This window comes from Dendronephthya gigantea, unplaced genomic scaffold (assembly GCF_004324835.1).
Source record: "Dendronephthya gigantea isolate DGI-Jeju-01 unplaced genomic scaffold, DenGig_1.0 000901F, whole genome shotgun sequence".
Lineage (NCBI taxonomy): Eukaryota > Metazoa > Cnidaria > Anthozoa > Malacalcyonacea > Nephtheidae > Dendronephthya > Dendronephthya gigantea.
The window spans coordinates 4,079-18,451 of record NW_021163911.1 but is presented as its reverse complement, the minus strand read 5'-3'; the positions used below and the strand labels follow the sequence as shown (position 1 = coordinate 18,451).

The window sequence follows — 14,373 nt, the reverse complement described above, 5'->3', positions numbered from 1 at the left end:
GTTGTCAGCATTTGGAATCCACCAGAGATTGTACAACTCCTCTTCAGACATTCAATGGGATATCAGATGAGGTCATTTCCAGTTATCTCTGTGATGATGAAACAAAAAAAACCCTGGCAGAAGTGGCAAATGCATCAAAGGCACAGTCATTTCCAGTTGTGTGTGCATGTTTCTCCAACTATGTATTGCGTCTTTGGAATGGCAACCACAAACAACACTGTTGGATATTGCCATGTCAAGGTAACTGAAAAGGAAATTAAATGCTGTTCCAAAGACTGCAAAGGTATGTTGAAGAGCAAGCAGCAAAAGTCCCGAAAAGTTTGCACCCACATCCATCTTTTATTGGCTCTTGGCATTTTTACACACAACGAATGTGTGTCAGCAGACCTTCCCCCCCAATAGTGCCAGACAGTTCCTTGACAACAATTGACAGAAGGGGGAGCAAGTCTCGCAAGGCAACCATGGGACTTAAAATGAAGTTAAAGTTGCCATATGTCATTCCAAAACCCATTATTCAGGCAGCAGGTAAAATGGATTTTTCCGGGTGGCCAGAGCAGTTTGAACCAGACCAAACTTTGTGTGATTTGTGTAAAAGTCCTCTTGGTCAGTCCAAGCCACACCCAAATCAACGTGGGCGATCAATCATAATGACCAATGGATGTCCATTCAAAACAGTCAAAATGCTAGTCAAAGATTGCTCATGTTGCTTTGCTATGCACCAAGTGTTTCCCTACACATTAGGTAAGTATATACAGTTCAATATTTTTTTGTAGTATAGTAATTCTATGTTGACAGGTGAGTTTCTATTTCACAGTGTACATGTTGGCTCAGGGACAAAGGTTAATTTGATTCAATTTTATTGCCTTTTAGGTCTGTTTAATATTAGTGACAAGGTTCTGGTGGCACTTGAAATTCTATTAGACTTCCGAGAATTGTTCAAAAGAGGAGTGCCAATTTCTGTAGCCATAAAAAGTAAATTAGCTGTGATGGTCCAGAAAGTTGAGGTAATTTCAAGATGATTGTGTATGTACTATGCAATAGTATGCTGTACAACTGCCTAGAATCTGTCAGTGTCAGATTAGTCTTAGTATTTACAATAGGACTAGTCTAATAAATTGGCAAATCGTCTGGTATGGGAATTTGTTAAGGCCCTGTTAAACGATGCAATTTTTCTTGAAACTTGCAACTCCACTCTTGACTGATGTAACATTGGCAAAGTGTGACTTCACGAATTAAAATCTCTCAAGAGTAGCATTGCATTGCAAGTTGCAAAAAAAATTGCACTGTGTAACAGGACCTTTAGTCTTGCTCTAAATATTAACAAAGTATCCTGTTGTATTTATTAAGGAATCGCCAACAGAAAATGAGTTGGAAAGTATTGCTACACATTTGTACAATGGGTTTTATTGCTTTGAGGCAATAACTGAACGCAATATGGATTCAGGTGTTTGTGGAATTTGTGGTACTGTTGGTGAAGTGTATTTTGGGGATAGGAATGAAAAAAATTGCTGCAGCATTAGCGAGGTAAAGCATTCATGGACCAGAATGCCACATGAGAATTTTAGTAACATTTTGGTCTTTAGTAGTGTTCAATTATTAGAATGTCCTTGCTGGTCTTTAGCCTGTTCTCAGATCCCTCTGATTTGCCAGGGCTTCTTACACAAAATATTCGCATTTTCATTGTAGATTGATTACTCACCACTACAAGATATAGATTGTGAGGAAGATGATCCTATTTCCTTTGAGATTTCTTGGAGAAATTAAAATACAATTTGGTGGAAAAGACAACCTACACACGATCGGAAAAGGCCACTATCACTTTTCCACCATTCCACCAGTCATAGCCCCATCATTGAGAGGTACAAAATTGTTCAACACTGAAGGGGAAAAAAAGTGCTTTTCTCAAGCAATATGGCAAACCTAATAAGGTTTGTAGCATTACTCATAGTACAATTTAGCCATTCAATTAAAATAATAAATGCAATATATAATACAGCTTGTTTGTGACCATGAATGGTTATTTGGACCAGAATTGATTTTTTAAGTGAATTTAATTATGCATCTGTTGCACAGGTGATCCAGCTCTTTTGCATCATTGGATATCCACTCAAGTAGTTGACATGAACACAATTGAGCAATGCAGTGTCGAGAAGCTAAAAGAACTTTGTCATTTGTGTAATATAGCAATTTCAGGCAAATCAAAGGTATTTACTGTAATTTACGATTGTGACTTGGTATTAATTTGCACGAAATAACTTGCATTTTATTTCTTCGCGTCAGGCAAGAATGCTCATTGATTTGCGGTCATTGTATGAAACCTTGCTGGTTGGTTCATGTCCTTGCCATGGCTTCACAAAAGTGCCAGGGCATACTGGTGGTTTCTACCACATTGTTTGTCGCCATGGCGTAAGTATAGAAATATTTCACCTGCAATGCAACTCTACTTTTGAGACATGTAAATTACAAAGTACAACTTATTTCGTATTGTTCTCTCAGCATATCGAACATCTTCACTGACACTAATTAACATCTCTCAAGAGCAGAATTGCATTGCAAGTTGCGAGAAAAGTTGCACCCTGTAACAGGGCATTTATCATCTTGTTTTCTTAGACAACCGTAGCCCTAGTCTTAGACGTATACAGTGTATACCATTTAGAGCATTTATAAAATTTACATTTATAGAATTTTTACTCTGGGTGTTCTAAAAAATAATCCTTTTGGGTGTCCTTTCCTTTCAGGTAACCGCAGCTTCAAAGTTTCTGACTTTACAGGAGTCAGTAAGACATGCTGCCGATCTCTATTTATCATTTAAGCATATTCCTCTTGTTTTTCTTTGCGACACGGCTTGTGGGTTTGTCAGGCACTTAGAGTGCCGGGTCAGTAAAGAAATGACCGAACAGCTATGGAAAGATAACAGAAGGGTTTTGAGGTACCATCGTTGGATAAACCACCATCAAAGGTATCGTTTACGAAAAATCTACATATTACTGGTGTATTGTGCACATTCATTGCCCTGCAACATTTTTGTTCAGTCAAGGCTAACTTAAGATATGACTGGAAAACAGTTTAGAATATTCTGAAAACCCATAAAATGGAACAAATAAATTATTAATTTTGTCGTCATGACACTTCTAGGAAATGAGTGTCCCTATGCTGACAACAGCAGAATACAGAAAAAGTGACAATGATATGATACAGGTGGAGGATGGTAGCATGATTCATCCATTGACAGGCACATCCAGGAGATATGTTTTAGGTGACAGATTTCACACAGCAAGCAATCCTCACAAGTCACCCCTTTGTGAATATCACAACATAAATCTTTTGTCTCAGTCGAACACGATAAAAACAAGCTATCAAGAGTCCGAAAACAACCGAAAGAATGTGCGACGGTTACGAAGCTCGACAATGCAAAATTTTCCACACACTATTTTTATAACTTTTTGATGGATTTCTATCAAAATGAGGAAATAGTAAAAAAGCAACACGACGTAGCTTCGAGACAGCTAAAACCTGGGCAGATGTTATGCAGGAATTCATATATGCAATTTGTGATAAAAGATGGTGAAAAATAAGCATTAGGGTTATTACTCATCGCGCGCTTGTTGTTACGTTGGGTAGGTGGAGCTCATCAGTCTTGGAAGACAGTCCACCTAGGAGAAGGAAAACTCTGATTTAAAACCCCCGGACTCGTGCAATAAATGGGTCAGGCTGTCCATGTCGGATTCATTGATGCTGCTAATAATTATTGCAATACTTAATGTTTCCTAGGCATGCTGACGAGCCCTGAGATAGGGCAAAACAGCCATTATACACGAATTGTTATACATAGTATTATTTATTGGATCTAGTTTTCATAACTTTTCATATCTTTAGCAAGCAACTGGACGGTTTATTCGTTCTTTAATGTTTTCAATTAAATTATTTTTAGATTTCTGTTTGCAGAAGTCGCACAGCCTATAATGAAAAAAAACAACTTGTTTGAACGTCAATCATATTTATAGGACGTTGAAGTATTAACATTACTGTAAATGTATTGACTTACCACTTTCCTTTAGGTACTCTTTCAATTCCTAGGCACTCCTGATGGTAGTAGCCTTTACCTGGACACTATAGTTATGGTTGAAAAATAAGCAGTTATTGACCGACATTAAGTTTTAAGGAAACTATTAGTGGGATACGAGATGTAGTATCGTTTATTTTACAGATAGTGGAATGAACATAGAAACCTCAACCAGACAACATAAGATTGCTTTTATAAATTTCTCGTACATAAGGTTCTGGGACAAGAAACTCTCGGAACTGAGAAAATATATGCGAGCTTAACTGTTTTACTGCATTTGAGCACAATGCAAAATCGAATCTAGTCTATATGTACTATTTTATACATACGTTCTTTTTGTTTGTGGTTTCACATATCAGCATCATGTCCTCCGATTCTTTATCTCTTTCCTGGAACGATTATGGTATATACATCATTGTATATACATTGTATATACATCGTGCAACTTGCTCTTAATTCAGAACTGCGTGACACAAAGTTCAGAAGTTCTAGCCGGTAAGAGAACTTAGGGGGAAAACTAATGTAAATAAACTGATCAATGATGATAATGTATTTTCCTTTAATGCTGGTATCATGCATGAATAAAAAGGACTTAGACAGGAATTGCACTGGTCCAATATGAATTCGGGGACACGCAAGTTTCCCGTCCGAAAGTTACCGTCTCGTCCAAACAGTGGGAAAATTATGCAGATATTGAAAAATTGTATAAGTACGTCAAGAACTAGATGTATGATTTACCTCTTTGCATGAAACCATTTGTATACTTTAATTTTGCCGGAATTCGGAGGACATGATAATCCACTCGTCCCAGCAGTTGTCCCAACACTTTTATTATCAGATCGTGTAGAGCCTATATGTGATTTAAAAAAAGAAAATATGCTCATCAAAATGTTGATGCAAAAAGTGCATGGATTTGGACAGACACACTTGTTAATCAGAACTTCTTTTACTTACTCCGAGGAAGAACGCCAATAGCACCTTCTGCAAATAATCGCTTTCTGGTGTGCGATTCACCTGTAATTAGTTAAAAGGCATAGACATATTTATGTTATATAATATATATATTATATATACAGTAATTTATATAATCGTACTTGCAAACCACACAAGACACATCGTATATCGTTTACCTCTTGCAGGCATTTCATTTGCTTGCTCGCAGACGTTTTGATCGCCAGTTGCTATTGGGGTTGAATCGGGAATTTTGTCTTGGGAAGTTCTCACGTCTGTTGTATTGTGATCTAAGATAATTGGAAAGAGCAAAATAACGTAAATGAATTGTATGCCGGGCAGCAACAGGTATTGCATTGAGTCAGGTGCACGCAACTGTAGTAACGAGCATAAATATTCGCATGCAAGCTGAATAAGTCAAATAAAACGAACCTATTTCGGGTCTCTTTATTATTTTTTGCGCGACTTCAATGGCCTGTAAATTAATCACAGAAAAACTTGTAACGCTTAAAACTTTATAACATCGTTAAAAAAACATTAAAAAAACTACAAAAGCATCAAAACTCGTTAGTAATTCGTTTTGATAATTTAATATGACATACCCAAGCAAATGTTTTCCTTTTTCTTGGAGTCAGGTTGTTATATCTAGCCTTTGTGTTCGGTGTAAGTTTCTATTTGAATAGCCAAGGATACACCGTGAAACACAGATTAGACAAGTCGTTAAACTGCTCATACAATCTCCTAACTGAGTAAGCCTGCATACCTCTGTAAAACTGAAGTCGAGCTCCTCTTCACTTTCGGTAGGTGTAGTTGTATTTTCGCGATATTGCATGACTTGACTATTTTTAAATGCTATACAAATGTGTTATTAAAGGTTTCAAAAAATTTAATATGCTGATGAAATACTCAAATAGTAATCCTCATCTGATTCTGTTATTTCTGTATACCTTCTAACTTTATCCTCAACTCGTTTTCGAGAGTGTCCAACCTTTCGCAACCTTCGTCCGATATTGTTGTTGCTGGATTGTTCATTTCTTCCATATCACTCTCATTGGGGGCATCATCCCGAATTCCACTGGCTAATGAGTAATATTGTTAGAAAACGATTACATTCAAGATACAAAACAAGCCTAAACTTCGAACCAGAAAGAATTGCATAGAAACTTTATTTAAAACTTTCTTACCATACGCTATCATATGTTGCGTGAATGGCATCAGTTTCCCCAGAGGAATTCGGTACGCTCTTTTCTGGCAAACGTGTTTCCTTTTAATCATTTGCTCCAAGGTGCATTCCCTGTCTTTGCCGAAGTATATCCCTATTGTCCCGGCTCCCGTACAAGCGTACTTTGCAATTCTTTGAATTCCTATTAAAACAAACATTTTGTGAAATGCAGTCACAGCACAGCGGCTTAGACTCCAACACTGTACGTGTTACTCACTGTATGTGAAATATCGACAAAACTGTCGACAGCAGTTGACAGTAGCGCAATGCCTGGAACCTTCATCCCTTCGATGTTGTTGACAGTAACTTTAGGGTGCAGCCATGTAAGAATCTTAAAAGAGATCAGCAAAATCTGTGAATGTTATATCCAAGGAAATCGAACACTGTGTATATGGCGCCATTTAATACTTTATTTTGTCGGAATTTTTTTTATGTAAATAGAAAAATGAAAGAAAACAAACCGGGTCTTTTTCCTCGGCTATCTTTTCAATGATGTAAGCTTCTAGCCTTTGCATTGTTGAACGTATGCTTACTGTCTGCACCTTTAATAACTCGCCGCATGCAAACAATACGTAATCTTTGGTGTTCGCTTGGTTACCACACGAGAGACGTAACTAGAATGAGAAACATAAGTCATTTAAAAATGAACTCTATTATTGAAAACTAGTCCGATCTATTTTTTGCGAGTTATTTGAGTTTCACATACCAGAGCATTTGCGACAAGTACCGCGGCAATACCAGACAACCACCTTGCCTGCACCTTCAGGTCGTTTTCATCGAAGATCGCTTGGACGACCTCTTCGACAATTTCACGCGCATGTTCAAAAACCTCAGCCCATAACTCCAGGTATTTAATTGCCCAGACAAGCAAAATACCCTATATAACAATGACATATTGGTCATGGATTTTGAAGGTATAGTAGCCTAAAATAACTTATGATTAAGTTGAAGTACACGACGTTTACATTTCCATATAGACTAAAATATACCTTGTTTTCTTGCATGAACTCTCGCATAACCTTCAGTTGCTTGTCGTTAAACTTGGCTTGTTCATTCCGTTCCTTGTTCCAGCTCACGTAATTAAACCTAATAACTCTCCCTACTAATCTACAATGAAACAGATTTCGAAGGTTAATGTTAATAACGTAATTTCAGTTTAAGAATTAAAAGACAATTCATTAATAATTGCATAAGTGTACTACCGGGAAACTTCGGGAGAATTCGTCGATATTAACGTGGCGGCCTTGATGGATGTCATCCCCACCTTATTTGATCCAGACATCAGTCGCCCTTGTGCTTGCAGCAGAAACTCGTTAAAGTTAACATTGGGTTTAGGGTCATCAATCATTATGACCCCAGTCGTTCTCGATGCTATCTCTTGCATTTTCTTTCTAATTAAAATAATTGAAGTCTGCTTTTCAAACATTTGCGAAAAAATTCTTTTATACACAACGTATAATTTTAACGTGAAACTCACGTAGATGTCCACATGTCTGGGAGTCTCCACCACTTAGTAACATTACGTGCAATCGATTGGGAATTCCAACACCCCGAGCAAGGAGATTTAGACTCTCCGATTTCCCTATGCTCCTTTCTTCGGAGAATATCATGCCAATAGAACTCTCTCCTAAATGACGAAGACGTTAAAAACAAAGGTAACTATGAGAAAAAAATTGAAACATGGTAATACTGTCTATGGTAGTACTGTACAGTGAAGTTATTTACGTCTTTCACTTTCCGCGATTGAGCTACCTGTTCATTCAAACAGTAACTTACTCCAAACATCTTCAGGATTGAGAGCATTCCTCAGCAACCGAGCAACAGTGAACGCTGTTGCCAGCAAAAATGAGTCCATATTAGGGCCCAAGCATTGCGAAAGTAGTATGAACCTTACAAAAAAATGAATATATAATTAAAAAATTATTTGGTATAATCGTTTATGTAGTCCAAGTGACACTTGAAATAGTTGGCCAAAAAAGTCTAGTAGTGCGCTGTAGATGTTTCGTAGCCCAAAAACACCGCATTTTTACCTTGCAACAGAACGATTCAACTTTGCGTAATCGTTCAGTAAGCTTTCGTTAATTTGCAATTGGTGGTTTTTTAAAGACTTGTCCAATATTAGATACTTATGATCAATTGGATCTAACACTTTACCATTCTCAATATGCACCTGTAATAATTGAAATTGAATAATTAAATAAACTAATAAAGAGAACGTTCCCAGTGGCTAAACAAAATGCTTTCAGTTGGAGAAGGGATATAAACTAAACGCAAACTTTAGAAATCAACAGATCTCAATATTCTAGTTTTGGTTGTTTCGTTTTAGAATAGTTATGTTTTTCTTTCAAATGCACAACTAGGTAAATATCTATACAAGCGTAATACAACATACATCATTGGAAATAATCCAGTAGTTATTCCCTTGGTATCCCATGAAACGCGTTTCATGGAAAACCCTTTTGTTCTCCTGTTGGGAGAAGTCTTCTTTCAGGTAGCAGGCGTACGAATGGACGACAGCTGACGTCACGTGCGGCCCCAATAAGAACGTTCCTTCTCCATAAGCAGCTCTTAATGAGTCAATGAAACGTTGCTTGGAGTCGAAACAATTGACGTTCAATACGATAAGTCTGAAAAAATAACCAGATGGCACATGCAATTGTATCGTTCGCGTAGTCTTTGAAAGCTATCTACTTCTAAACTATTCATAAGAACATGTTTATACTTAAAAATCCGGCACATTATAATTAATCCTCGGAAATAAGAAGAAATTGGCAGAAATTGGTCAAAACGTGAGCACTGGAAAACTAATTTTTATAGAGAACTGAGCGAAATTTTCTTTCGAGAAAAAGGCGATCAAAACTTTTGCGGGTATTTTAGTGATGCCAGATTTTTCCACCTCCTACTTCTGTAAGCCTGTTCCTTACGCCTTTGCTAATTGCTGTTTGTGTTTTTTTATTAATCTTAAGGTGTGAAAATAATTTCATTTAATATCAAAGCAAAAAAAGTATATTATCAAATATTACTTTTGTATCCCGATACATATTTTATGTGTATCTATATAGGTGCCATGATAATGTGCCCTAATTATCACACATGCCGCTGCATCGGAAACGCATTGTGAAATTAGTATGGACAATGACGCGGTTGTTTAGAGCCTATATTCATTGTGTAAACTGGCTATATACGATGATGTGCATATTTAAAATACATTTCGTTTAGCGTCTAGTTTATTCCAATTGAGTAACTGTTAATCGTATACATCTAATATCGTATGTATGGAAATGCACAAGTCTGCGCAAGGACACAACAGGACCATTTTCATACTAAAAACAAGAAACCACCCGGTACTTTAATGAGTTGCGAAGAACTCGTATAAAAATCCCATTTACAATAAGCTTATGTTGGCCTAGGTTTACACTTTTGCCTTATTGTAGCGGCAGTTTGCGAACAAATTTACTGTTCTTATTCATTCGAATCGTTTGTGACGTTTAAACAACGCATCATTTCAGCTGCGACTTATTTTCGCTCATATATATTGCCCTAATGTGTATATACAACTTCAGTAGTTCCATTTGTTTTTATACACGAAAAACTATATTGTGCACGCGAGCGTATTTACCATGCATAAAAAACTCCAGTGTGCGGAGAAACAATAAATGTATATCGTTTAACACTACACAAACCTGATTGTAGTTTCCTCATCTTCGGAGGCTGAACCACAACAGCAAACCCAATGCCCAGCAGAATTTTCTTCTTCTTTCAGCTTTAGCTTCCCAAATATTTTGAGCGAGAAATCCCCAAACATGGAAAATTTTTTCCCATAGTAAGTTTTGTTGCCAGCCACACAAAACATTGTTAAAACACTTTCAATCTACATACAAAACGAAGATCATATTAATATAGGGATACCAATTACCATATTCTCAATGTTATTGAAAAATAAAAATCTCGTTGCTCGCTTTACTAACCTCAGTGTCAGAAAGATTTATATACGTGCCGAAAGGTCTACAAACTTTCCCACTTGCCAAATAGTGAACTTGCTAAGAGTCGAAGGAGAAAGAGAACGCAAGCATATGATAACTGTTATATATACCCAGTGCTTCCACTTTGGAAAATCAGAAAATCCTTTTTTCTCTCCTTATTTTCACTGAAAATTCCTTTAAAAAATTGTGAAATTTCCTTCACATTTCCTTCAAGCAATTAAAAGAAATTATGTCGAATATGCTCTAAAAAAGCCTTTTCCCAAAATACGATTATCGTAATGTTCAATTTTATCATTGCTCTAAAGTCTGAAAAACTCTGAGTACAATTATACTTTGTAGAGAGCTAAAACTATAAACAGAATTGCATAATTCAAAATATGCCCGTAGCTTCAAATGTCATAGTTTTGGCCTCAATTACCTTAAATGAATCAACAATCAAAACTTGCAATTAAAAATTTATATAAATTACGTGCTTATAAAAGCATGAAGGAAAAAGGTAGCTACTTAGAAAGTTTTAGTCTTTTAGATGTAATTGTTATAATTTATTTTACACAATTACTATGATTTATACAAAATAGGTATTAAACGAAGCATTTCAAGTAAATTAATGGCATTTATTCCATTTATTAATTATTTTTCGGTTAATAAGTGTTATGCGCAAGGTCTATTTAGTGAGATTTAGACTTATTTTACCACTTTTTTTTCAAAACGATGTAAATATTACTAATTTTGGTAAAATTTTGATATTTCATTCAAATTCGCTTCGTTTTTCTAGAATTTCCCTCAAATTTCCTTTAAAATTTATTTCCTTCAAATTTCCTTCATCTTACAAAAAAATCCTTTTAAAAGGAAATTTCCTTCAAAGTGGAAGCGCTGTATATACCATACGAAGATCACATGACGGCATAAGGTTAATCACACTTAATTAATGACACTTAATTAATGACAAACCATCTATATGGAGTGTAATATGAGACGGAAGGTGCATGGTAGCATATGATGGCAGGAAGTGCAGAAGTATATAATGAGGATATTACTGTGAAACCTTGTAATGTGTGTAAGTAAAACTTGTGAAACGTGCAAACTTCATGATTGCTTTCAAAGCAAAACTGTTGGTTTTTTTATGTTACATACATATACACACATCAATCGTTTTATTTCGTTTCACTGTTTTGAGTACGTTTTGTATTTCAAAGCAATGTTTGTGAATTGTGACATCCTCTAATATAGTTACTAGGTGACGCTGTCCAAGTTGTCAGGGAAAAAATGTCAAGTTTTTCAACGGCTATAAATAGACCACTTCAAAAATAGCGGCTATTAATCGCTATATAGATGTGTGACTATTATTAGAAGTATTAACAGTCACAAAAATGACAGTTGCCCTTGACAACTTGGTCAGCTTTCCCTGGCAACATTTCAGATGACGTCACAAACATTGATCTCACTGCTGCAAAACTTAAGGGCCTAATTCCACGGGCACTTTTTCTCCGCGAAATATTTCGCCTGTTTCTTTTGAATTTCGACCACATTTTAAATTTCGCCTGTTTCTTTTGAATTTCGACCACTTCATTGCTCACAATTCAAGCAGGCGAAATAGTTATAGTAGTTAGTTAGTTAGTTAGTTAGTTAGTTAGTTAGTTAGTTAGTTATAATTAGTTATGGTTAGTGAGTTGGTCATTGTTAATCAAATTCGCATTCTGACCCAATTTTTTCCCATACCTGGCCTTTATAATGTCACAAAGTTTACAAAGCTTACAATGTAAAAGTTTACGAGGTTTACAGAGTGCGATTTAACGTTAACAGTTTTGTTTTCACTGAATAATCACATACACAACATGTTTTTCAGGATATTGTCTTGTATATTTAAGGTTCTGCCAGTTCCTTGAGATCAAATCAATAAAGATATCAGATATCGCGATGGGCGAATCACTGAAAAAAAAAGTGTGCGAGATTTGCGGATTTCGAAAATCGATAGGGATTTTTACAAATTTTTGTGATAATTTTTTTTAAAGTATTCTTGTGACTTTATATGGATTTTTAGATCTTTTTACGGATTTTCAGGAATTTGTAGTGATTTTTAATGGACTTTTAAGGGACTTTTTAGCCTTTAGCTTATGGAATTTTTTTATCGGGGGGCGTACGACATTTTTGAGCGATACACCCCTCGATAAATCTCAATATCATCCGCATAGCCCAGCAACTCACTTTTCCTGATCGCATAAGCTAAATCGTTCATAAAAACAGTAAACAGCATAGGCCCCAAAATACTGCATTGTAGTACCCCAGCTGTCACACCCATCCAATTTGAGTATGCCTCCCTAACTTCACCCGTTGACTACGACTTGACAGATAACTTCGCAAAAGGTTTACTGCTTTATAGCCCAAGCCATAGAATTTCAGTTTTTCCAAAATAAGTTCGTGTCGAAGACAATCGAATGCTTTACTCAGATCCATAGCAACAGCCCCAATCTTATTATAACTGTGATAACATAGATAAACTTCGTCTAGTTGACGAAAACCGACCAAAATCCTGAATCAAGCACATGCCGCAGCCATCTTGCTTTTGGAGGTTAGGGGCCACGTTGCTCTTGTTCAATTCTCACATTGAAAAATAAAAACAAAGAGCAAAAGAAAGTGTGCTACGACAGCTACGCTTGCTACGCTTGCTACGACTGCTATGTTTGGTACGACTGCTACGCTTGCTACGCTTTCTAAGCTCTCTACGCTTGCTACGCTTGCCACGCGTGCCACGCTTGCCACGCTTGCCACGCTTGCCACGCTTGCAACGCTTGCCACGCTTGCCACGCTTGCCACGCTTGCCACGCTTGCCACGCTTGCCACGCTTGCCACGCTTGCCACGCTTGCCACGCTTGCCACGCTTGCCACGCTTGCCACGCTTGCCACGCTTGCCACGCTTGCCACGCTTGCCACGCTTGCCACGCTTGCCACGCTTGCCACGCTTGCCACGCTTGCCACGCTTGCCACGCTTGCCACGCTTGCCACGCTTGCCACGCTTGCCACGCTTGCCACGCTTGCCACGCTTGCCACGCTTGCCACGCTTGCCACGCTTGCCACGCTTGCCACGCTTGCCACGCTTGCTACGACTGCTACGCTTGCTACGACTGCTACGCTTGATAGGCTTGCTACGACTGTTACGCTTGATAGGCTTGCCACGACTGCTACGCTTTCTACGCTTGCTACGACTGCTACGCTTGCCACGCTTGCCACGCTTGCCACGCTTGCCACGCTTGCCACGCTTGCCACGCTTGCCACGCTTGCCACGCTTGCCACGCTTGCCACGCTTGCCACGCTTGCCACGCTTGCCACGCTTGCCACGCTTGCCACGCTTGCCACGCTTGCCACGCTTGCCACGCTTGCCACGCTTGCCACGCTTGCCACGCTTGCCACGCTTGCCACGCTTGCCACGCTTGCCACGCTTGCCACGCTTGCCACGCTTGCCACGCTTGCCACGCTTGCCACGCTTGCCACGCTTGCCACGCTTGCCACGCTTGCCACGCTTGCCACGCTTGCCACGCTTGCCACGCTTGCCACGCTTGCCACGCTTGCCACGCTTGCCACGCCTGCCACGCTTGCCACGCTTGCCACGACTGCTACGACTGCTACGACTGCTACGACTGCTACGACTGCTACGACTGCTACGCCTGCTACGACTGCTACGACTGCTACGCCTGCTACGCCTGCTACGCCTGCTACCCTGCTACGCCTGCTACGCCTGCTACGCCTGCTACGCCTGCTACGCCTGCTACGCCTGCTACGCCTGCTACGCCTGCTACGCCTGCTACGCCTGCTACGCCTGCTACGCCTGCTACGCCTGCTACGCCTGCTACGCCTGCTACGCCTGCTACGCCTGCTACGCCTGCTACGCCTGCTACGCCTGCTACGCCTGCTACGCCTGCTACGCCTGCTACGCCTGCTACGCCTGCTACGCCTGCTACGCCTGCTACGCCTGCTACGCCTGCTACGCCTGCTACGCCTGCTACGCCTGCTACGCCTGCTACGCCTGCTACGCCTGCTACGCCTGCTACGCCTGCTACGCCTGCTACGCCTGCTACGCCTGCTACGCCTGCTACGCCTGCTACGCCTGCTACGCCTGCTACGCCTGCTACGCCTGCTACGCCTGCTACGCCTGCTAC

The 14,373-nt window shown here is 39.2% G+C and overlaps 2 long non-coding RNA genes across 3 annotated transcripts; one reads left to right on the top strand and one right to left on the bottom strand.

Moving 5' to 3' along the window:
• Positions 1 to 2,055: 2,055 nt before the first annotated feature.
• Positions 2,056 to 2,908, top strand: LOC114544678. The gene is made up of 3 exons (XR_003690497.1): positions 2,056 to 2,204; positions 2,281 to 2,406; positions 2,739 to 2,908. It is a non-coding gene; the product is annotated as an uncharacterized LOC114544678 (long non-coding RNA).
• Positions 2,909 to 3,929: 1,021 nt separating this feature from the next.
• Positions 3,930 to 4,813, bottom strand: LOC114544677. Of its 2 annotated transcripts, XR_003690496.1 has the most exons (4): positions 4,802 to 4,813; positions 4,393 to 4,452; positions 4,046 to 4,110; positions 3,930 to 3,957 (listed from the first exon to the last, which is right to left on the bottom strand). It is a non-coding gene; the product is annotated as an uncharacterized LOC114544677 (long non-coding RNA). The 2 variants fall into 2 exon arrangements; XR_003690495.1 differs by lacking the exon at positions 4,802 to 4,813 and having other exon boundaries at positions 4,393 to 4,724.
• Between the last annotated feature and the right edge of the window lie 9,560 nt (positions 4,814 to 14,373).